This window comes from Schistocerca serialis, chromosome 1, assembly GCF_023864345.2.
Source record: "Schistocerca serialis cubense isolate TAMUIC-IGC-003099 chromosome 1, iqSchSeri2.2, whole genome shotgun sequence".
Classification (NCBI taxonomy): Eukaryota; Metazoa; Arthropoda; class Insecta; order Orthoptera; family Acrididae; genus Schistocerca; species Schistocerca serialis.
The window spans coordinates 812,154,894-812,177,684 of NC_064638.1; the positions used below are offsets into that span (position 1 = coordinate 812,154,894).

General features: G+C 43.5%; 1 protein-coding gene across 1 annotated transcript in view; it reads left to right on the forward strand.

Annotated features, from left to right (window-relative positions):
- The window catches only part of LOC126458272 (cardioactive peptide), a 369,531-nt gene that overhangs the window by 184,446 nt on the left and 162,294 nt on the right, over positions 1–22,791 (forward strand). The gene's annotated exons all lie outside the window — the stretch shown is intronic.

The window sequence follows — 22,791 nt, forward strand, 5'->3', positions numbered from 1 at the left end:
TGAAAGTGATCCCCTCCCTCTCCCTCCCTCCCAGATCCACAAGCTCGTGCAAGCCTCCGATATCTATTTTTATCATCAGGTAAAGAATTTGATTACCAAGTTACAAAACTGCTCTACCTCACTGAGATACAAAAAGAAATCATACCGGAAGAAGACTGCATCAAAACATATTCCATTGTCAATATTTGTTGACATCATACTCTACGTCTTGTTTCCTGCCACACTATGAGATGAGAGAGTACCTTTTATGAATGTAACAGAATTTTGTTTTTCTGTAAAAACTTGAAAAACCAACATGTGGTTGCAAAAATTCGGCGTTCATAGCATGTACGAGATACCTAAGAAATTACTGCTCCTTTTTTTTTTTTTTACGACGAATCATCAACTTCAAAATAATAAGCGTATCTAATCTTATATACGACGTTCTCGTGTGTGCCCTACAGTCCCTTTTCGGAAATTTATTTGCAATCCAGAATTCCCTCTGTCTTTTCATGTCTTTTATGAAAATATATACAATATATTAAGCATATTAAGCATTATTTTGTCCTATATGCAGTGAAATTATCATAAAAATTGAAAATAAATAACTCGACCCAAAGACCCTCGGATTACTGTTTTGTACTCTTTTTGCTGTGGCAACGGCTGCTTGGATAGTACGCTAACATAAATTATTCATGCCTCGCGCCAGCCGCGCCAAAAGTACTATCTTCTCTAAACGCTTGGTCACCTGTAGCTCTCATTTCTGTAACTTTTATTTCTGACCAAGCCCTGCGTATGACACTAATTCACGAAATCGATGATGACGAGCAGGAGCCCCATTGCACTTAGATATTCGGAAACGGTTTTTCCAATTCGTCCCCAGATTTACCGTTAAAGGAAGTCAATATTTTCCTTTTAACTGGTCTTTGTCAGTTCCATTTTAGCTTTGCTTATGCTTAACGCACATTTTGTGCTAAGTACGCCATGTATTTCATTACACAAGTCTTACAAATCTTCTTCATATTCGAGCAGAATGAGTACATCACCAGTAAGCTTTAGTACTGTTATTTGTTCTCTTCGTCAAGTACGACTTAAATAGCCATGGTGATGGTCGTAACGTACATCTTATAGCATTCTTAATGCGATCTTTTATTCCTTAGCCTTCTATTTTTATTACTCTCGCTTGGTTTTTATAGATATTTGTCTGCGTCTGTAATCCCTGAATGCTTTTCATGATATCCAACGTTTTATTTCATCTTAAATGTCGAACATTTTCTCTGGATCTACAAAATACGCTATAAATGTATCCTGCTATTTCCAATTCTTCCTACCGCTGTTGAGGAAAGAACCAGTATTGCTTCGCCGGAATATTTATCTTTTCTGAAATCATACTGATCTTTGCACAGTATCTCTACATACATTTTTTCTATTCTCTTATAAACAGAATAACTAGATTTTTGTGAGCACGCTATTTCTAACTGAACGTCTGACACTTTTCGCGTGCCTTGTTCTGTAGGTTGATGGTTTTACCACAGGGAATCTGATCATAATATCCTGCTCCGCAGGTTTTTCACATCTGATCTAGTAACCTCCTAGCTCATACACCTTCCACTAATTATGCTACCTGTGGATGTGTATCTCTGATTCACGCTAAGTTTATTTAGGTCAGATCATTCGGAGCGTCTGCTTTCTTTCGTATAAACATACTTCTCCTCTTCCATCACATTTCGCTACAGACCCCTGACATCTCCTACTTAAAGTATGTTATTACAAACGATGATACCTAGGTCAAGGCAGACGCTACATAGTGCTCGATAAAGTGTGATAATCTCTCTCCCCTCACTGATGTCTCGGTTGTGGTACTGTGAAAACAGTTGACCTGTCGTGTGGCCGAGGTTGGAGAATGTTAATTTTGTCGCGAGTAGTCGAAGCCAAAGATTGGAAATCTGAATTAGCCTGCTGTCTGCGTTTGCGTCATGTTTAACGCAATTTTCCAAATGCAGCGAAAGTTTTTCTTATAGAAACTAAAACTAAATTCGGAAAACCTATATCAGGTAGTGAACAGACAGATTTTTATCAAAATCTCTTACATACCACCGGCCGCTGTGGCCGAGCGTCTCTAGGCGCTTCAGTCCGGAACCGCGCTGCTGTTACGGTCGCAGGTTTGAATCCTGCCTCGGGCATGGATGTGTGTGATGTCCTTAGGTTTAAGTAGTTCTAAGTCTAGGGGACTGATGACCTCAGATTTAAGTCCCATACTGCTTAGAGCCAATTGAACCATTTTTCGTACATACCCCTATCGTTCACAAACTACGAAAAATGCTTAAGGGCAACACTTTCATTTTGAATGGCTTGCATAATATGCCAAACCGTTATTACTGGCAGTAAACATATTTAAACTCGGTCTTATCAAGCTCTATTCCCCCCCCCCCCCCCCCACAAATCTCTCTCCTCTCTACCAGAAAGTTCACTTAGTAAGCTGGCGCTTGGACTCATTTACAAAAGTACCGTGGTTCATATCTTGATTTAGGTTACCCTCGGTAACTACAGATCGGTATAGGCGAATGCCAGTATGATTCCTACAGTAAGGCAGTGGGTGCTCCTGCTACGTCATTGCTCAGCTCAGGTTGCATTGCACTCTAATTCATTCATTTCTTCTTCTTTTTTCGTTTCGCCCTCTTTAGAGTACAATGAATTAGTCGTTCCATCCTTTGTGCGCAGTATTTCTTCATTCTTTCTGACCATCTTCTTCTCCCCTCTTCCGAGATCATGGGTTTCACCTTTGTTATAAATTTTGTCCTGGAACCTTATTTTTTTGTCTTTAGGAGTTATGTGAGCTGTTCTATCGAGTAATAATTTTTCTGTAATTTTTAATTCTCTTAGGTCTTTCTCAGTTTCCGTAAACCAATAAGGTTTCATTTACAGTTCGTTTAGCTGGTCAAAAAGAATTCATTCTGAGAAGATGTCTGTAAAAATTTAGTCTCGTGTTTCACGTAGTATCTGGGTGTGTTCGAATTCTTAAATAAAGTATTTTATTCTTCGTGCATTCTATTTTATTATCCTGAAATTTTGTTTCTATGATTTTTCTTAAAATTATTATTCTAGTTCTAACTGTTGTGGGTGGCCTTTGCGATTCAGCCGGGCGGAGTGGCCGAGCGGTTCTAGGCGCTATAGTCTGGAACCGCGCGACCGCTACGGTCGCAGGTTCGAATCCTGCCTCGGGCATGGATGTGTGTGATGTCCTTAGGTTAGTTAGGTTTAAGTAGTTCTAAGTTCTAGGGGACTGATGACCTCAGATGTTAAGTCCCATAGTGCTCAGAGCCATTTGAACCATTTGCGATTCATGGTTAGGGTTTCTGCCACATACAATGCTTTGTAATGCTTAACTTTGGACCCCCATAAAGGGGTTCCTCGTTGTATTTCTCTTTTGTCGAACCGACCGCAAATTCAAGTTTGTTTTTCCTGGTTTCTATTGCCTTGCATACTGTTGCATTCCAACTAATCCATTCCCCAAGCTATTTATATTATTTCACTACTTTTGTTTCCTGTTCTTAGACTTTTAAATATTTATTTGAGTGTTTGTTGTTCGTCATTATTTCAGTTTTTAGATTTGCAAACGAAATGTTAAGATGTATTTTAGGTGCGTGTTTCTCTAGTTCAAGGTTTTATTTCTTTGCTTACTCCATTGTTTCATCAAATAGGGGCAGAGCATCTGCAAAGGCAATGCAGTCGATACGGATCAGATGTGGTTTAGTGAAGAGGCATACTTCCATCGGCATGGGTACGTCTGGTCTGGACGACCAGCCTCAGTTACAACCCCGGAGAATGTAAAACGAGTGCGAACCTTATTCGGTGAGAAGTCTACTACTTAACAAGATACGCAGCACACAGCTCAGGGTGTCAAGATGGTCTCTCCAGAGTATAATGAAAGAGAAACTTAACCCTTTCCATCACGAAATTCAGTTATTCCAACTTCTGTCGGACAGGGCTGTGGAGCGGCGACATTCTTTCGGAAATGAGAAGACTAAGGGCTATGAAAATGGAACAGTCGATAGGATCAGATCCGGTTTAATGAAGAGGCGTACTTCCATCGGCATGGGTACGTCAACAAACAGAAATGGCGCCGCTGTGCTACTGAGAATCCACACGTTCAACATGCTACTCCACGTCATCATGAAAAAGGTCAGTGTTTGGAGCGCAGTCAGTGCAAAATGCGTTATTCGGCCAATTTTTATAGACGGACCTGTCACAGCAGAGAAATGCACACAGGTACTGGAACATCAATTTGTACCGGCTGTACGACACCGCCGAATGGTCCGAAACTTCTAGTTCATGCAGGGCGGAGCGCGTTCCCACAGTACTGACGATGTCTTCGATTTCTTTCAGGAAACGTTCAGTGACCGTATCGTTCGCCTAGATACGGCGTGGAATGCCCCCCCCCCCCCTTATAGTCCCGATCACAACCCGTGTGATTATTTCTTATGGGGTTATCTGAAGGACAGAATCTTCAAAGATACACCTGCAACATTCCAGGATGTTAGTACTGTAGTTTCTGGAAAGATTCATGCAATCTAAAATGATGCTGTTCAGAAATTCGTCAGAGAATTTAGTTCCAAGCGCTACAAACACATTTCTGCAGAAGGCAAGCACTTTGAAAACCAACTGTTTTAAATTTCAGGTTGTCTGCTGTAGCATAAACACAGTATGATAACAAGAATCAGTCAGTCTATATTACGTTGTAATAGACAAAAACTTTTGAATACCCATTTTGCGCCACCTTGTGTCAAATGCCCTAACTGTGTCAGTCCTTAACACAAAAACAATCGCAAACTCCTTTGCTGTCGCTGCCGTCTGCTTCTGTGAACAGCCACGCTGCACTCTGCACACAATTATCTGCCCTGTTGCTTTTTGGAAGCAGCTGAAGCACTTCATTCTGTCACCTGCATAACGTTTTCCCAAAAATTAACGTATATGGCTTGTTTTCCCCTCTGTCAAGCAGTAAAGCCAATGCTCCCATCTTCTTCGTGTCGCTTCTTTCTCTGTTCATTTGACTGTGACGTCACTCTTTTCCTCTGTTCTCATCATTTGTATTTTATCACGTTCCTCTTCCTCTTTTCCAACTCTCACGGTAAAAAATGAGTGTTTAAGATAACCTACACTGTTCGCTGTAAATTAATCTGCTTACCTAGAACAACACCTGAATTCTTAATGGGTACTGTGTATTCGCAAGAATGCAAAGTGAAATCTGCCCTGAAATAAAGGCAACTTACCTCACACTCACCGTATTAATTTGTGTCTGGTGTCCTGACGTTGTCGAAAACAAATTGAAATCAGCAAATGCAGCATCTAAAGAAAAATAATCTACTCTAAATTTTTCTCTGCATGTCAGAAACAATCTGTGTCTGTGTATGGCATAAGGTGCAATGCACACACAACAAAATATTCAAAACTTTATTAAGAATGATGGAGGAGGGTTTTACTTTAAAGAAAATTATCAAAACGAGTCTGTACAATATAAGAAGACTAACAGTTACGAAATTCTCTCAATACGAAAATTACAGACATTCCAACCAGTTGGGTAGTATGTGACATAATGAAAACAAAGAGATCAAATTACCACACATTATGATTATTATTTGTTGTCTAAGAGACATAGATTTCCTTCAGTCAATAGATCTGACAAATAAACATTTCATTCTTGTGCGTGCATGGGTTACTTTGAAACATTACTCCAAAAATCTTCTCCATCAACACAATCAATAAAATTGTTTAGTAAACAAGTTGTCATCTCCACAACAAAGTATTTCAGATAATTTCTCAAAAATGGTTTAAATGGTTCTGAGCACTATGGGACTTAACATCTGGGGTCAACAGTCCCCTAGAACTTAGAACTACTTAAACTTAACCAACCTAAGGACATCACACACATCCATGCTCGGGGCAGGATCGAACCTGCGATAGTAGCGGTCGCGCGGTTCCAGACTGAAGGGCCTAGAACCGCTCAGCCACACCGGCTGGCAGATAATTTCTCCCAGATTCATAAATATTAGATCTCATTCTCTGAAAACTCAACTGCCCGCTACTGTGCCTCTAATAAGAATACCAGAGCGAAGCACAACTGACTGGCGACCAAGCACATCACAGATTCCATTAACACCGAGTCAAGGATCTTATCAACTACTTGTGCAGTGCGCTCATGCATCTTTGTCACAGTACAGCATAAGCGAATTATTTATAATGGCAGGACACATATGAAAACCTCACACAGTAAAATCTAAATGTTACGTTACATGTAATTTACGACATGCTCACCGTAATGAATATATAGGAAAATATGTAGAATGTTTGGCGAAATGTAACAGAGGGCACGACAGCCCTAATCCGGCCAAATTAACCTTCTTGGGGTCATTTAGGGATATCCTCTATTGAAATATTTCATCAGCCTGTTAGAAAACAGGGAAAACATTTAATTAATTTTGCTTCGGGGAACAACTACATTTTGTCATCACAATTTTACTTTAGTTCTGTGCTGTAATCTCACCGAGAAATGGTCGTTTAAGAATCGTGTTCTTGGACCAAATGTACTGTTGAATGCCGGGTCTCACCACACAGACACGTCCAGAATTTTAGCAAAAGTATCTAGGCTCAGTAGACCCTTTTAAACCAGCCGCGCGGGATAGCCGCGTGGTTAGAGGCGCCTTGTCACGGATTTCTTGGCCCTCCCGCCGGAGGTTCGAGTCCTCCATCGGACATGGATGTGTGTGTGTGTGTGTGTGTGTGTGTGTGTTGTTCTGAGCGTAAATTAGTTTAAGTAGTGTGTAAGTCTAGCGACCGATGACCTCAGCAGTTTGGCCCTTACGAATTCACACACACAGACACACAGTCGTCGTTGTTGTTGTTGTTGTTGTGGTCTTCAGTCCTGAGACTGGTTTGATACAGCTCTCCATGCTACCCTATCCTGTGCAAGCTTCTTCATCTCCCAGTACTTACTGCAACCTACATCCTTCTGAATCTGCTTAGTGTATTCATCTCTTGGTATCCCTCTACGATTTTTACCCTCCACGCTGCCCTCCAATGCTAAATTTGTGATCCCTTGATGCCTCAGAACATGTCCTACCAACCGGTCCCTTCTTCTTGTCAAGTTGTGCCACAAACTCCACTTCTTCCCGGTTCTATTCAATACATCCTCATTAGTTGTGTGATCTATCCATCTAATCTTCATCATTCTTCTGTAGCACCACATTTAAAACACATACCATCTGACAGCTTTACATCAGCCTGTATGCGAGACTTTGGGTTTATATCACAATCGACATCGGCGAGACGCTAAACGTCCCTATCAATATTCTCCCTACTTGAATGTCACATCTTTTTCTGTAGGATTATCATCTCTGAGTAACTCACCACCATCGGGACCCTGAACCTGGAAAATTTTCGCTTACTGACAGATTGTCGTTTCTCATTTCATACGTTCCGTGTTAGTGTGTAACGTCGGTGGTATGGCTGACTGTATTTCCATTTTTAACGGGACGGCCGTAGAAGGGCAGTAAAGCCAGGGAGGGAGCGCCACTCGATCCGGGAAGGAAGAATGTTTTGCGAATTAAAGGCAGACAACAGCGCCCGCAGCGGAGCCCTTACGTAAACAAGTAGCCAGCCGAGCGCGGGAGTTTTGATTAAGCGCGCCGTCCGTTTGCAAATAGAGCGGCCAGGCCAGGCCGGGGCAGGGGGCGTTGAATAATGCACGCCGGTCACCGCCGGCCGCCGCGCGAGACACTGTGCGGGGTGCGCCAGCTGACAACCTACAGCCACTGCGCGGGGCACTTGGCGCGCGAGTCGGACGCTGTTTGCCGCGAAATAAGGACAAATCGCAGAAACTGTAATAACACGGCGAAACAAGGACCGACCGTCCCACAGAATGAGAATACGGGACGAGGCACTTAACTTTCTCACCTCGTATAAACTTTGACCCGTAAAACATTCTTGTAGAATGGGTAGTCGTAATGTTTTAACTTTCATCTCGAGAAAATAAAGTTGCGTTATCAGTTTCAATTAACCGGGAACACCATAAGACCAAGAAGATCACAGCATAGAGGTCGAAACGTCGTTAGTGTGAAAAGAAACTGAAGAGCAGCATGTCATGCTTTACTGGAGACTAGAAATCTACTCTGTAGGAATCGGCATGGGTTTCGAGTAAGACGATCGTGTGAAACCCAACTCGCACTATTCATCCACGAGACTCAGAGGGCCATAGACACGAGTTCCCAGGTAGATGCCGTGTTTCTTGACTTCCGCAAGGCGTTCGATACAGTTCCCCACAGTCGTTTAATGAACAAAGTAAGAGCATATGGACTATCAGACCAATTGTGTGATTGGATTGAAGAGTTCCTAGGTAACAGAACGCAGCATGTCATTCTCAATGGAGAGAAGTCTTCCGAAGTAAGAGTGATTTCAGGTGTGCCGCAGGGAAGTGTCGTAGGACCGTTGCTATTCACGATATACGTAAATGACCTTGTGGATAACATCGGAAGTTCACTGAGGCTTTTTGTGGATGATGCTGTAGTATATCGAGAGGTTGTAACAATGGAAAATTGTATTGAAATGCAGGAGGATCAGCAACGAATTGGCGCATGGTGCAGTGAATGGCAATTGAATCTGAATGTAGACAAGTGTAATGTGCTGCGAATACATAGAAAGAAAGATCCTTTATCATTTAACTATAATATAGAAGGTCAGCAACTAGAAGCAGTTAATTCCATAAATTATCTGGGAGTAGGCATTAGTAGTGATTTAAAATGGAATGTTCATATAAAGTTGATCGTCGGTAAAGCATATGCCAGACTGAGATTCATTGGAAGAATCCTAAGGAAATGCAATCCGAAAACAAAGGCCGGCCGGAGTGTCCGAACGGTTATAGGCGCTAAAGTCTGGAACCGCGCGATCACTGCGGTCGCAGGTTCGAATCCTGTCTCGGGCATGGATGTGTGTGACGTCCTTAGGTTAGTTAGGTTTAAGTAGTTCCAAATTCCAGGGAACTGATGACCTCAGAAGTTAAGTCCCATAGTGGTCAGAGCCATTTGAACAATTTTTGAAAACAAAGGAAGTAGGTTACAGTACACTTGTTCGCCCACTGCTTGAATATTGCTCACCAGTATGGGATCCGTACCAGATAGTGTTGGTAGAAGAGATAGAGAAGATCCAACGGAGAGCAGCGCGCTTCGTTACAGGATCATTTAGTAATCGCGAAAGCGTTACGGAGATAATAGATAAACTCCAGTGGAAGACTCTACAGGAGAAACGCTCAGTAGCTCAGTACGGGCTTTTGTTGAAGTTTCGACAACATACCTTCACCGAGGAGTCAAGCAGTATATTGCTCCCTCCTACGTATATCTCGCGAAGAGACCGTGAGGATAAAATCAGAGAGATTAGAGCCCACACAGAGGCATACCGACAATCTTTCTTTCCACGAACAATAGGAGACTGGAATAGAAGGGAAAACCGATAGAGGTACTCAAAGTACCCTCCGCTACACACTGTCAGGTGGCTTGCGGAGTATGGACGTGGATGTAGATGTAGATGTAGATGTAGAAGAGGAATGTGATGCGGCCCAAAACTTGTAAGGTCACCACTGAAACGCTAGTGGTGAAGTAGCGTCGCACGATCCGTAGAAAACGAGTGGTGCTCCGTAGTGTATAAGCCACAGTCGTTGTCTTTCTACAAGGGTAACCTTCTCCAACAGCGCTGGTAATTCGCCACGCTCAAATCGGAGATAAACAAAATCTGTTAGTCTGTTTTGTAAAGTGTATGGCCTGATGAGCCTGTCACCGACAATTCTTGCCTCACCCTCAAGACTAATCGAGGATTTGTATCTCTCCACAAGTGCGTATTGACGAAATGTATTGCGCCATCTCTTGTGAATCCTAGCTGGTATGTAAATAAAATGCAGGCAATGAACTGCGGATCTCATTGGTTTCCAGACATTATTATATGAAATTTTCTTCAAGCTTTGATCAATGTTACTCCCTGCAGCAATATGTGACACTCTTTCTAAAACACTCTGTACAGGGTATAAGCTCTTTAAATCTATATCACAAGTATATATTTCGCCCTTAGCGATAGACGCCGTCCTCGGGCAGCAATCCAAAATTACAACAGAGCAACAGAGGCATCCGAGGAGATGTCTTACTCTAAGATATAACTGTACGTGTATTGTGTGTCTTGTGTATTAAACCGGGAACCTAGACACGACGGAGAGGCTTCGTCCCGCCGTAGCCCTCAGTGGTTCACAACCCCACAACTGGCCACAGCGGTCCACCTACCTCACCACCATCCCATACCGAAGATGAACGATCCAGAAAATCTTCGTTGTCATGCAACAACGTTTCGTTTGCACAATTGGCACGTAAACCGTAGTCTGTAGGCTTTAGAACTTGTAACAATTGCAGACAAGGACGTAGTTGCAAGCATATCCTAAAAAGTCTACACACAGACGCCACTGGAATTGCTAATTCACAACTAGCCTTCCGATCAGATTTCTTGCGGCTAACGGTGAAAGACTAGCACTCGTTGAGCACGTTTTTCAGTCATTCTTTGTCATTCCACACTTTTCCCATTGCGCACAGGTATACAAACAAAACTGTTTGAGCTGCTCTTTCGTTTGGAGTATTATTTACAATTGTAAGTTGAACGTAATAAATGTTACAACGCCTTAAAACCGGTACGTTCGTTTTGAAAACCCTTTATGTCTGTATTCACAGTCTTTGTCCAGTACGTTGGCATTTATTGGATAGTATAGCAACTGCTCTCTACACACTGCTCTGTTGTGACGCTCGTAGGTTGCGCCTACTTCGTCCAGCAGCAAAATTTTACACTGGAAACTCCGTGAGATAAAAAGGAACAGAAAAAACGTTACATTCTTAATTTTGCTCCAGCATTGATTCGTCACGTACTTCCGGAGATAAAAAACTAAAGAAACGACAGTTTTCACGTAATATTTACGTATTCCAGGACAAAGTATGACCTGACACGTACAATTTTCAAGGCGTCTCTGGTTGCAGGGTGGAGGTCTTACATTATCCTGCTGGAATATCCCATTTGGTACTATAGTCAGAATGGGTATGAAAACAGGTTTCAGGCAGAAAGATGGCGATGAGCTGTCCACAGCCCGTCTCACAAGAAAGCTGACTGATGTGAAATAAAATATTATTTTTAGTTTACATCACTTTTTATTCCGGATATCTTCCTTCTGAGTCAATGCAGAACAGGACCGTAAGAAAAAATTTTTCGAAACTGTTACGATACTCAGCCTTTGAAATTGCCTGTAGCACCATGACTGTAGCCTTCGGATTTCTGAAATAGTGTCGAGACGCTTTTCTTTCATTGCCATTTTCAGTTTTAGAGATAACCAGAAGTCGCACGGACACAAACCAGGCGAATAAGGAGAGCGTTCAAGTGCCACCATACATTTTTGAGCCAAAAAATCGCGTACGTCCTCGGCTTCGTGCACTGGTGCATTGTTGTGCAACAAACGCCAGATTTCTTGATTCCGATATTCATGTCGAACCTAAGCAATCCTTGGCCGTAAACTATTAAAACACTCAAATAATAACCTGCGTTCACCATTTGACCTTCTATAGTGATTATAACTCCTTTTTAATCAAAGTAAATAGTGAGCACTCACTATCTTTAGGCGGCTTTGCTGCATGCGCAGTTTTTTCGGTCTCAGAGATTCTGTGCTTTTTAATTCTGAGCTTCGGCGCTTTGTTAGTTGTTACGATGCAAGTCATGAAGTCTGAGTCCCTAGCGGCAGATATTTTCATATCTTCGTAGTCTTCAACTTTTCAATCTTTTTGATTGTAAGCGAATGAGTGGAGCACAAAGCGACAACATATCTTCCTTTTGCTCAAATTTTCAGTTATAATCTGATGCAAAGTTGTTTTAGAGATTCCAGTTAGCTCCACAATTAACCTGGTACATGCACAACGATCATTTTGAAGTCTGAGCATTTCCGTCGACTCGAACTGTCGATCATGCTCCTGGACGTGAATCATTTTAAGTGCTCTCTGTACCGTCACGAAACCTTGCATATCACATAAAAACATTTTTTGTGGCCCATTGCTTCACTGTCATAAACAGTCTGTATCACTTCAAATATGTCGGTGGTACATTTACCCGATTTACAATAAAACTTAATGTTCGAATATGACTCCTTTTCTCTTTCACGACTAAAGCTCAAAACGTGCTTTAGTTTTCGTTATTACGAGCAGTCCGTGATGGCCGTGCTGTTAAATTTAAAACGGATGGTATTCGAAATACCGCGCACGTTAATTCGTGCATCCGCTCACAGAGAATGCTAGTAGTTCCGCGAAAATAAAATGAGTCACCTTTCCTGTGGGAAGGACTGTTTATGTGCACGTACTCTAGTCACGCTCTGTTGCGACCTGCACCTTAAAAGAACCAGTAACGTTAGATACATCCATCAAATCATGTACGCACATCACTCTTTATCTGTAGGAGCGGCTTGTTTCTGTACTTTAAATAAGTACTCATAAAAATCGAATTTTATTCAACCTATCTCTCAGGCATGAAAATATTGCCGTATCTATACTGAATCGCCAAAGAACTGGTATAGGCATGCGTATTCAAATACAGAAATATGCAGAAATGCAGAACACGGCGGTGCGGTCGGCAACACCTAGACAAGTGCCTGGCACAGTTAGATCAGTTACTGCTGCTACAATAGCAGGTTATCAAGTTTTAAGTGAATCTTAACGCGGTGGTATAATCGGCGTACGAGCGATGGGACACACTATCTCCGAGGTAGCGATGAAGTGGGGATTTTCCCGTGCGATCATTTCACGAGTGCACCGTCCAATATCAGGAATCCGGTAAAACATCCGACATTTCTGTGACCGGAAAAAGATCTTGCAAGAAAGGGACCAACGGCGACTGAAGAGAATCGTTCAACGTGATAGAAGTGCAACCCTTACGGAAATTGCTGCAGATTTGAATGCAGGGCCACCAACAAGTGTCAGCGTGCGAACCATTCAACGAAATATCATCGATATGGGCTTTTGGAGCCGAAGGCCCATTCGTGTAGCCTTGATGACCGCACGACTCAAAAGCTGTACGCCTCGCCTGGATCCGTCAGCATCCACGTTGGACTGTTGATGACTGGAAACATGTTGCCTCGTCGGACGAGTCTCGTTTCAGATTGTACCGAGTAAATGGACGTGTACGGATATGGAGACAAGCTCATGAATCCATAGACCCTGCATGTCAGCAGGTGACTGTTCAAGATGGTGGAGGCTCTGTAATAGTGTGAGCGTGTGCAGTTGGAGTGATATGGGACCCCTGATACGTCTCTGACAGGTGACACATACGTAAACATCCCGTCTGGTCGCCTGCATCTATTCATGTTCATTGTGCATTGCGACGGACTTGGGTAATTCCAGCAAGACAATGCGACACCCCACACGTCCACAATTGGTACATTGTGTCTCCAGAAACAACCTTCTGACTTTAAACGCTTCCACAGGCCACCAAACTCCCCAGGCATGAACGTTATTGAGCATACCTGGGATGCCATGCAACGTGCTGTTCAGAAGAGATCTCCAACCCCCCTCCCATACTCCTCCAGATTTATGGACTGCCCTGCAGGATTCATGGTGTCAGTTCCCTCTATCACTACTTCAGATGTTAGTCGAATCCATGCCACTTCGTGCTGTGGCACTTCTGTGTGCTCGCGGGGGCCCTACACGATATTAGGCGGGTGTACCAATTTCTTAGGCTCTTCAGTGTATTTGCTAGCTCTCGGCCAAGGTGTTGATGGTGTATCATCAGTGCAAATAACGTTCACTTATGAGCCGTGGAAAAAGTTGCTGTTTTGAAGAGCGCGCCACAGCGCGTTGTGTGAAGCAGTCGCCCTTCGTTTCTGGCGGTGGCGTCGTTGTGGCAATCGTAGCTTTGGTGTCTCTATTTGGTGGAAAAGGGGAAAGGTTGCCTGTTCACGTGCATTTAAGGAGCGCTATAAGCTCACCAGTGGCAGCTGGTCAGTCGGAGTGATTCTGGGTCAGTCACTCGTCACCAGTTGCTGGTCTGTCTCTCGTTCTCATTGGTGCGGCAGTAAGTGTCTGTCTGTCGTTCGGAGTGCTAGTATGTCTGTCGTTTGGATCAAACTTTAAAGCCGGCAAAATGAGAGTCTTGTCACTCCGCCAGTAACAGAACTCAGCTAGTGGTCGCCCGGTCGGAGCTGAGTTCCTGCATCTGAGTCTGCGCGTTAGGCCGTCAGTCCGCTCGAGTTGCTCGGACAACGGTCATTGGCGGTTGGATCGATCGGTTGGTCGGTCGCGTACTGAGACACAAGATAACTTGTCCGCCTTGAGCGTCGGCGCATGTGAGGTCGCCACGTGAGTCCAGTGGGTCGAGCCGTATAGCGAGGGATAGTGGCTTCGCGGCTGACACGAGAGCAACAGGAGTCAACCCACGACATCGGTCTGGCCGGTGCGAGCTGCGACGCCGTGAGACGGGAGATCGGCGCGCCTTCCTGCGTCCGTTGAAGCGGCTGGCAGCAGACGGTTCGGGAGAGCGTTGGGGGTGCTGCGCCAGGTCTTCGCCAGAAATCGCAGTTTACTAGAAGTTAAGTGATTGGAGATATGTTGTTTCATTTACTTGTTACATTCTACTTGTTTTCTTGGTGAGGTCACCAGCCGCTTTGTTTTGAGGTCGTCCCACCATTCTTCTCCGTTTGCCCACTACTTCCACGCTCACATAGTGTGATTAAATGTGTTAATGTTCTTGATGAATCGCTAGTACCCGGGTTCCCGGGTTCGATTCCCGGCGGGGTCAGGGATTTTCTCTGCCTCGTGATGGCTGGGTGTTGTGTGCTGTCCTTAGGTTAGTTAGGTTTAAGTAGTTCTAAGTTCTAGGGGACTGATGACCATAGATGTTAAGTCCCATAGTGCTCAGAGCCAATCGCTAGTAAATAAAGTAAATTCTTAAGAAAAAGATTTGAAAGTAAATTCACGGTTCAACTTATTAAGAATACCGTGACACGAAACAGAACGTAAGCCATGGTAGTGGTTGGATTACTGTTCCAGTACGTATTTTAATTTTGCTGCGTGTAGTTTTGCACGAGAACTTGTACGTATCGGTTTTTAACAGGACGACCGCTTAAACGTCGCGTATATCAGGTAACTCTTTGCCGCTCGGAGTCCAAAAAATCGTTCTCACACGTGGACAAAGGCGGCGGTATTTTTGTATATGTGCCCTCAGCAAGTGCCCGCTGCGTGCGACTACCTGCGGGCTACAGCGCGACAAACACAGCGGCTGGCGGCTTTGTGCCGGGACGTGCTCGCGAGCCGAATTGTCCGCCGCTTGTTACGAACAGCGCTAATGGCCTTGGCCAGTCGCTCTGTACCACTCAATTAACTTCCATTCTGCGCGTCGCCTCTCTCCGCGGGTCCACTACACAAGACACGCATTGGGAAGCCCGACGGCCGCTCTCCTTGAATGTGCGAAGACAGCCCTTCACTGTCCCGACGACCCTCCGAAACGACCTAACTGGAGAGTAACAGTGCTGTGTGCTACACAGCTTGTAACTCCACTGGAGTTAGTCACTTTATGGGGCGCAGGGTTATAATCTGAAACCAGATACTCGTAAGCTACATTCCACTTGTCCACATATCCGCTCGTCTTGACTGAAACATATTCATACTCGCTGCTTTGAAGGGAATAAGAAACTAACTGAAGAACTCCCTCAAAGGTGATCGTACACCACATTTTTAGGGAAAACTAGGTTTTCACTGGAACAAAGTAGCACATCATATGAGACAATAATACCATAGCAGACGGCCGCTGTAGCCGAGTGGTTCTAGGCGCTTCAGTCCGGAACCGCACTGCTGCTACGGTTGCTGTTTCGAATCCTTCCTCGGGCATGGATGTGTGTGATGACCCTACATTAGTTAGGTTTAAATAGTTCTAAGTACTAGGGGACTGATGACCTCAGATGTTAAGTCCCATAGTGCTGAGAGCCATTTTTTTAATACAATAGCAACGGATGTATTTTTGTGTTTACAAGTTGAGCTATTGACCATACTGGACCATACTGGAAGAAGGTTGTATATCAGTGAAAATGGCGGACGTGCCTAATGTTAAGTTTCACTCCAAACGATGTTGTACCGTCAAATAAAAGCATAGAAAGGAAAATAGGTACAGTGAATTGGAAGTAGAATGTCAAGAAAAGTTGGAGGAACAGTGGAAAATTTTATATTTTTGCAGCTGGTAAAGAGGTGCCTGAAAAAAAATACCGCAAAAATGATACCCCCAAGAATGCTGTATATGGTTATAAAGTAAAAATTGTGCATTAAAGTAATATGTTTGGTCTGGTCGTTCATTTGGGCAAAACAACTATACAATTATATTCTTACACAACTACCTTGTTTTAACGAGTTGAAGTATGTGATGTCTGAAGCTTGTGTAAGTATACATTTAATTAGAAAGGAAATGAACCAGAATGACGTTATTGCTGTCAATGTTCTTGAAGGAATTATGGTACCTGGCTCAAACTTGAAGTTTAGAACTTACATGTTTGTATACCAATGCAGATGATCCGAATGAAGTGTACCTGAGTCATAATGTCATTCAGCCCTGGGTAAGTCATGCTCCGCTAAAAATAAATGAGCAAATCAACATCAAGTTAATATCCCTGTACCTGTTATGAGGTTTCCTTTTCGTATAAAGAACATCTTCGTCTGCTGGTATAGCAAACAGAGGACTTGTTGGATATGTGTACATTCTTTTTATGTACAATACAGGATTTTAGGTAAACTACCTTCTGAGGGAACTGTTCAGTTTATTTTTTCTGTATTTAATTTTTTTCTTTGTTCTAGCCCTATATAGAACTAGTTCATTTTTAGTTTGGACGTAATATAAATACATTCTGTTAATACTGTGCACTACTTTTGCGATTATATCATAAAATTTATATTTCTTTATATATAGCGTTATTTCACAGTGGTCTGCAGCTCGTGGTCGTGCGGTAGCGATCTCGCTTCCCGCACCCGGGTTCCCGAGTTCGATTCCCGGCGGGGTCAGGGATTTTCTCTGCCTCGTGATGACTGGGTGTTGCGTGATGTCCTTAGGTTAGTTAGGTTTAAGTAGTTCTAAGTTCTAGGGGACTGATGACCATAGATGTTAAGTCCCATAGTGCTCAGAGCCATTTCACAGTGTACTTTTACAGGATATGCAACGTTCTTACAAAAAAAGCTTGTAAAAATGAAGATAATTTTTTAAATATTGTAAAATGTGCTAAGCACATGTCCCTGTTCTATAATACATACTGTATCACTTGATAGTACACAAGAAAACCTATAAATAAATAGTGCCAAAGGAAACAACAATTATTCTTACTTCCTGCAAAGTTATGAAATTGTGATATACAATCTCCTTTGATAGAGGTCTTCAATTGCGTTACATAACCACATATATTCAAAAAAATCTATTGTTTCACACGCGCAGTATCTTTTATAAAGCACATTACTTTATGCTACACTAACCAACGCTTGGCACAGTTCAGAGCCTAAACCTCGTCAAAATTCCATTTCCTAGTTAATTTCTGTTCTGAAACTTACAGTTCAAAACACTGCTTATTGCTCGCCTAAAAGTGGCAAATCCTTACTCGACTTGCCATGCGGATTGATGATACGACGACCAGCGCACAAACCACGTTACACCGAAGGTAAAAAATCTTTTCAAATATTCACTTCTGCCCTTTCTACAAAAGTGCGATTTAAATGTTTTTCAGTATCACTAAGAGGTGTCCGTACACAGCCACCCGACAATTCACTTTCCCGGTTGCATATCACAACGCAATGCGTTTCATCGCGGTGCTCGGCGCTGCGCCAGCACACACTACAGGGGAAAGACTTCGAGCGAATACACCACGAGGCAGCTTTGGCGTCCCTTATACGAGGGGCGTTCAGAAAGTAAGCTCCGATCGGTCGCGAAATGGAAACGACTATGAATATCCAATAAAGCTTTGCACAGATGTGTTGGGTAGTGTCTCTAGTATAACCCCAGTTAGCATCACGTCGCTCTTCTCATTTCTGAGCTCGCAGTGAGTGCGTAAAGATGTCTAGAAAATAGTGTCTGCCGCCAAGTACGAGGGCCTGGTGAGAAATTTCGCCTGAAGCTATGCAGCTAACAATACATAACTGTCGTGCTGTTTCGTCTTCACGACAATTCTCAGCCGCATTCTGCAGGGGCAATGAAGATGCTCCTGCATCGTTTTCAAATGGAAATGTTAGATTACCCACAATACAGTCCGCAATTGTCTCCCCCTGAGTTTCATCTCTGGTCACATGAACCGCTGTCTTTGAAGACAACATTTTGACACAGACAACGAGGTGTAGGCCAGCGTGGAGAATTGGCGGAAAGCACTGGCGGCTGCCTTCTATGATGAGGCTATTGAAAAGTTGGTACAACGCTGTGACAAAAGTCTAAGTCAGAACGGCGACTACGTAGAGAAGTAGCTGAAAGGTGTAGCTAATTGTTACAAGTAAAACATTTCTGATGTTCACTGTGGTTTCAATTTGGCAATCAATCGGAGCTTACTTTCTGAACAGGCCTCGTATATCTTTTGTGTAGCCTGGAGCAAATCGCGAAACGCAACACTCGCCTCTAAAATGTAGCGCTCCTGGCTCAACTCTACATATTAAATTATTAATAACTTCTAACGCATATGTTTCGCCTCTGTAATTTTTCCTTTGGCAAATCTACTTCATGAAGATTTCCCTTTAATTTTCCTTTTGTATCTACTTAATTATAACTGCTACGTTTTCTTCAATGTAATCATGAGTGAGTTTACCCTCGGAGCAGTCTCTTTTGTTATTTCTGTGCTTCAGTAAAATTCAGATGGTACGCTTCAATTTTACATAACTTCATTACTTCATATGTACGAGTGTGGCATTTCCTATACACTGGCTTATATCTGATTATATCCAACTACAGGATAATCTACTAAGGCTCCCCGTTTTTTTCTCGAAAAATTAACGTTTATTTCAAAATCTCGAGAAGTACTGAAGTTAACTCCGTCGAAACTTTTACAGTTCATTATCACATCAAAACACACATATTCTCAGAATTTCAGCTATTTGTCTCTTTTCCTTGCCGCCTGTAAAAATTACGACAAATGTAGATTTTTTGGGAAACTACTAACTGGATTTTGTTCACTCTTGGTATTCCTTACGTCTGTATCATTCTACACTATTCTATGCACAAAATTTTAACAATAATTAATTTCCGTGTAACACAATTGTGCAATGCTTTGTCGTCACAAGTACACGTTAAAGGCGAGCTCGGTTTGACCTTGAGGCTGTGTACAAAGAGTAGGGAAAGTTCCTCCCCCTCTCTCACTGTTATTACGCAGCAAAAGTGCTTGCATCCCCACAACTTCCACTTTTGTAAATACTTCATTAGTTACAATATGGGATTTGTGGATTCGCCTTGATGCAAACTTTTTATATTTGTTACATATTACTACTGTACTGGTGTACTGTGTATTTTAAAAGATTAAAAGAAAGCCCACTGATGCTGGTTATATCGTCAAAACCAGTTTTTAAGTAATAAAGAAATAGTTTGTGTAGAGGTGCTCGCAAAATTCCCTCTTATTTTTCTGCACACATCCGTAAATCGGGAGAAGAGGTAAGGGCATAGTGACTGGAATTGTTCTTACGACGGTTATCTTGAAGCACATCCACGAAAAGTAGTAACAAAATAACCCGCTTGCACTTTATTGTACGTCTCACTAAAGAATTGTTGCCATACACGCACATACGAATGATGTCAAAAAGACATTGTGGACATCATCGTATAGAGTTCAATGTGGCGCCGTCTCCTTACTGCACCCCACATTCTGACGGATGTTCTATTTTCCACTTGTGAGGTACATATTGCGCCAACGGTCTTGCCGCAGTGCCCACACCGATTCCCGTGGGATCTCCGAAGTTAAGCGCTGTCGGGCTTGACTGTCACTTGGGTCGGTGACCGTCTGGTCTGCTGAGCGTTGTTGGCAAGTGAGGTGCACTCGGCCCTTGTAAGGCAAATTGAGGAACTAATTACCTGAGAAGTAGCGGCTCATGAAAACAGATAACGGCCGGAAGAGTGGTGTGCTGACCTCACACCGCTCCATATCCGCATCCAGTAACGCCTATAAGCTCAGGATGACACTGCGGTCGGTCAGCACCGTTGGGTGTTGGCGAGAGCTGTTCGGAAGGAGTTCAGTTAGTTTAGGTACATATATTTTAAAGTTAGTTATAGAACAACATCCTGTGCGTTCTGAAGCTAATGTCGTCGCACTGAATAAAGGCAACTACCGGTGGGAACTCTAGCCAGTTTGTACACTAATGGCCATTAAAATTGCTACACCAAGAAGAAATGCAGATGATGAACCGGTATTCATTGGACAAATATATTATACTAGAACTGACGTGTGATTACATTTTCACGCAGTTTGGGTGCACAGATCCTGAGAAATCAGTACCCAGAACAACCACCTCTGGCCGTAATAACGGCCTTGATACGCCTGGGCATTGAGTCAAACAGAGCTTGGATGACGTGTACAGGTACAGCTGCCCATGCAGCTTCAACACGATACCACAGTTCATAAAGAGTAGTGACTGGCGTACTGTGACGAGCCAGTTGCTCGGCCACCATTGACCAAACGTTTTCAGTTGGTGAGAGATCTGGAGAATGTGCTGGCCAGGGCAGCAGTCAAACATTTTCTGTATCCAGAAAGGCCCGTACAGGACATGCAATATGCGGTCGTGCATTATCCTGCTGAAATGTGGGGTTTCGCAGGGTTCGAATGAAGGCTGGAGCCACAGGTCGTGACACATCTGAAATGTAACGTCCACCACTGTTCAAAGTGCCGTCAATGCGAACAAGAGGTGACCGAGACGTGTGACCAATGGCACACCATACCATCACGCCGGGTGATTCGCCAGTATGGCGATGACGAATACACGCTTCCAATCTGCGTTCACCGCGATGTCGTCAGACACGGATGCGACCATCATGATGCTGTAAACAGAACCAGGATTCATCCGAAACAATGACGTTTTGCCATTCGTGCACCCAAGTTCGTCGTTGAGTACACCATCGCAGGCGTTCCTGTCTGTGATGCAGCGTGAAGGGTAACCGCAGACATGGTCTCCGAGCTGATAGTCCATGCTGCTGCAAACGTCGTCGAACTGTTCGTGCAGATGGTAGTTGTCTTGCAAACGTCCCCGTCTGTTGACTCAGGGATCGAGACGTGGTTGCACGATCTGTTACAGCCATGCGGATAAGATTCCTGTCATGTCGACTGCTAGTGATACGAGGCCGTCGGCACCCAGCACGGCGTTCCGTATTACCCTCCTGAAGCCACCGATTCCATATTCTGCTAACAGTCATTGGATCTCGACCAACGCGAGCAGCAATGTGGCGATACGATAAACCGCAATCGCGATAGGCTACAATCCGACCGTTATCAAAGTCGGAAACGTGATGGTATGCATTTCTCCTCCTTACACGAGGCATCACAACAACGTTTCACCAGGCAACACCGGTCAACTGCTCTTTGTGTATGAGAAATCGGTTGGAAACTTCCCTCATGTCATCACGTTGTAGGTGTCGCCACCGGCGCCAACCTTGTGTGAATGCTCTGTAAAGCTGATCATTTGCATATCACAGCATCTTCTTCCTGTCGGTTAAATTTCACGTCTGTAGCATGTCATCTTCATGGTACAGCAATTTTAATGACCAGTAGTGTAGTACCAGATTTTGTTAGAGCCCAACAATAAACGCCAATTATGTAGCGGCTAGTAGAGGTAGCCCCGCATTGTCAAGCTAATGCTAATACTGTGTCGTGATACAATTACATTATGCCTCGCGTCTGAAGTCTGTTAACGTTAATTACATTTTATAATTTTAAATAGTTGCCCTCGGCAACGGCGACACAAACAGTGTATTTCTATCATTCTCTATGAGAAAAAAATGTGATATTCTCATTCAATTACTGGAAATCGCATAGTTGCTTACCTGGGTTTATTTACAGCTTTCAGACAGTCAGATTATTAAAAGGTGCTTTACTGAGAAGAGCAGCCACTATACCGCTGGTGCAGCGCGTGTGCGGCGGCCGGTTAGCAGTCGGCCCCTGGCGTTTGCGGCAGCCTCTCCCACTAGATGTCACACGTCCAGCTCAGCACACGATGGGGTCCATTAGTGCAGAGTCACTCGCCAAGTCTAGCAGCGAATTCATATACTAAGCGTGTCTCTCCCCTAGCATTCTGTGAAACTGTTATAGACCTGTTCATAATCTGAGAGGCCAGCATAGATTCTTCGTCTTACCAGTCGCATTACACTGGCGTAAATGGCGAGTGTATACTTATCAAACTTTGTGGGGATTTTCATCACATAGCGGGTAAGTTAAACTTTCATTTCATTCGGAACTGATGTCCATCACGAACATCAGTGTGACGTCTGACGCCTTGGAGCATAAACACGTTCTCATAGTCGTTGTGGCATGAAGTAAACCAACCTCCGAATGCTATGTGGAGGAATTAATCGCCTTGACAGAAACAAATGATGTATCAGTTCTTGAGGCTTGCTGGCTGGAGGCTGCTAACGAAGTATAGCTTTTCCCGCCACATCCCAGGCTTGATCTATGGATGGCAAATCAGGAGAAAGCCTAGACGAGTCAAAAAATTTATACGTTCCAAAACGCGTTTGTGGTCTGACATTCAATGTTGGTTCTTGTACTATCCTGTTACAGTATCT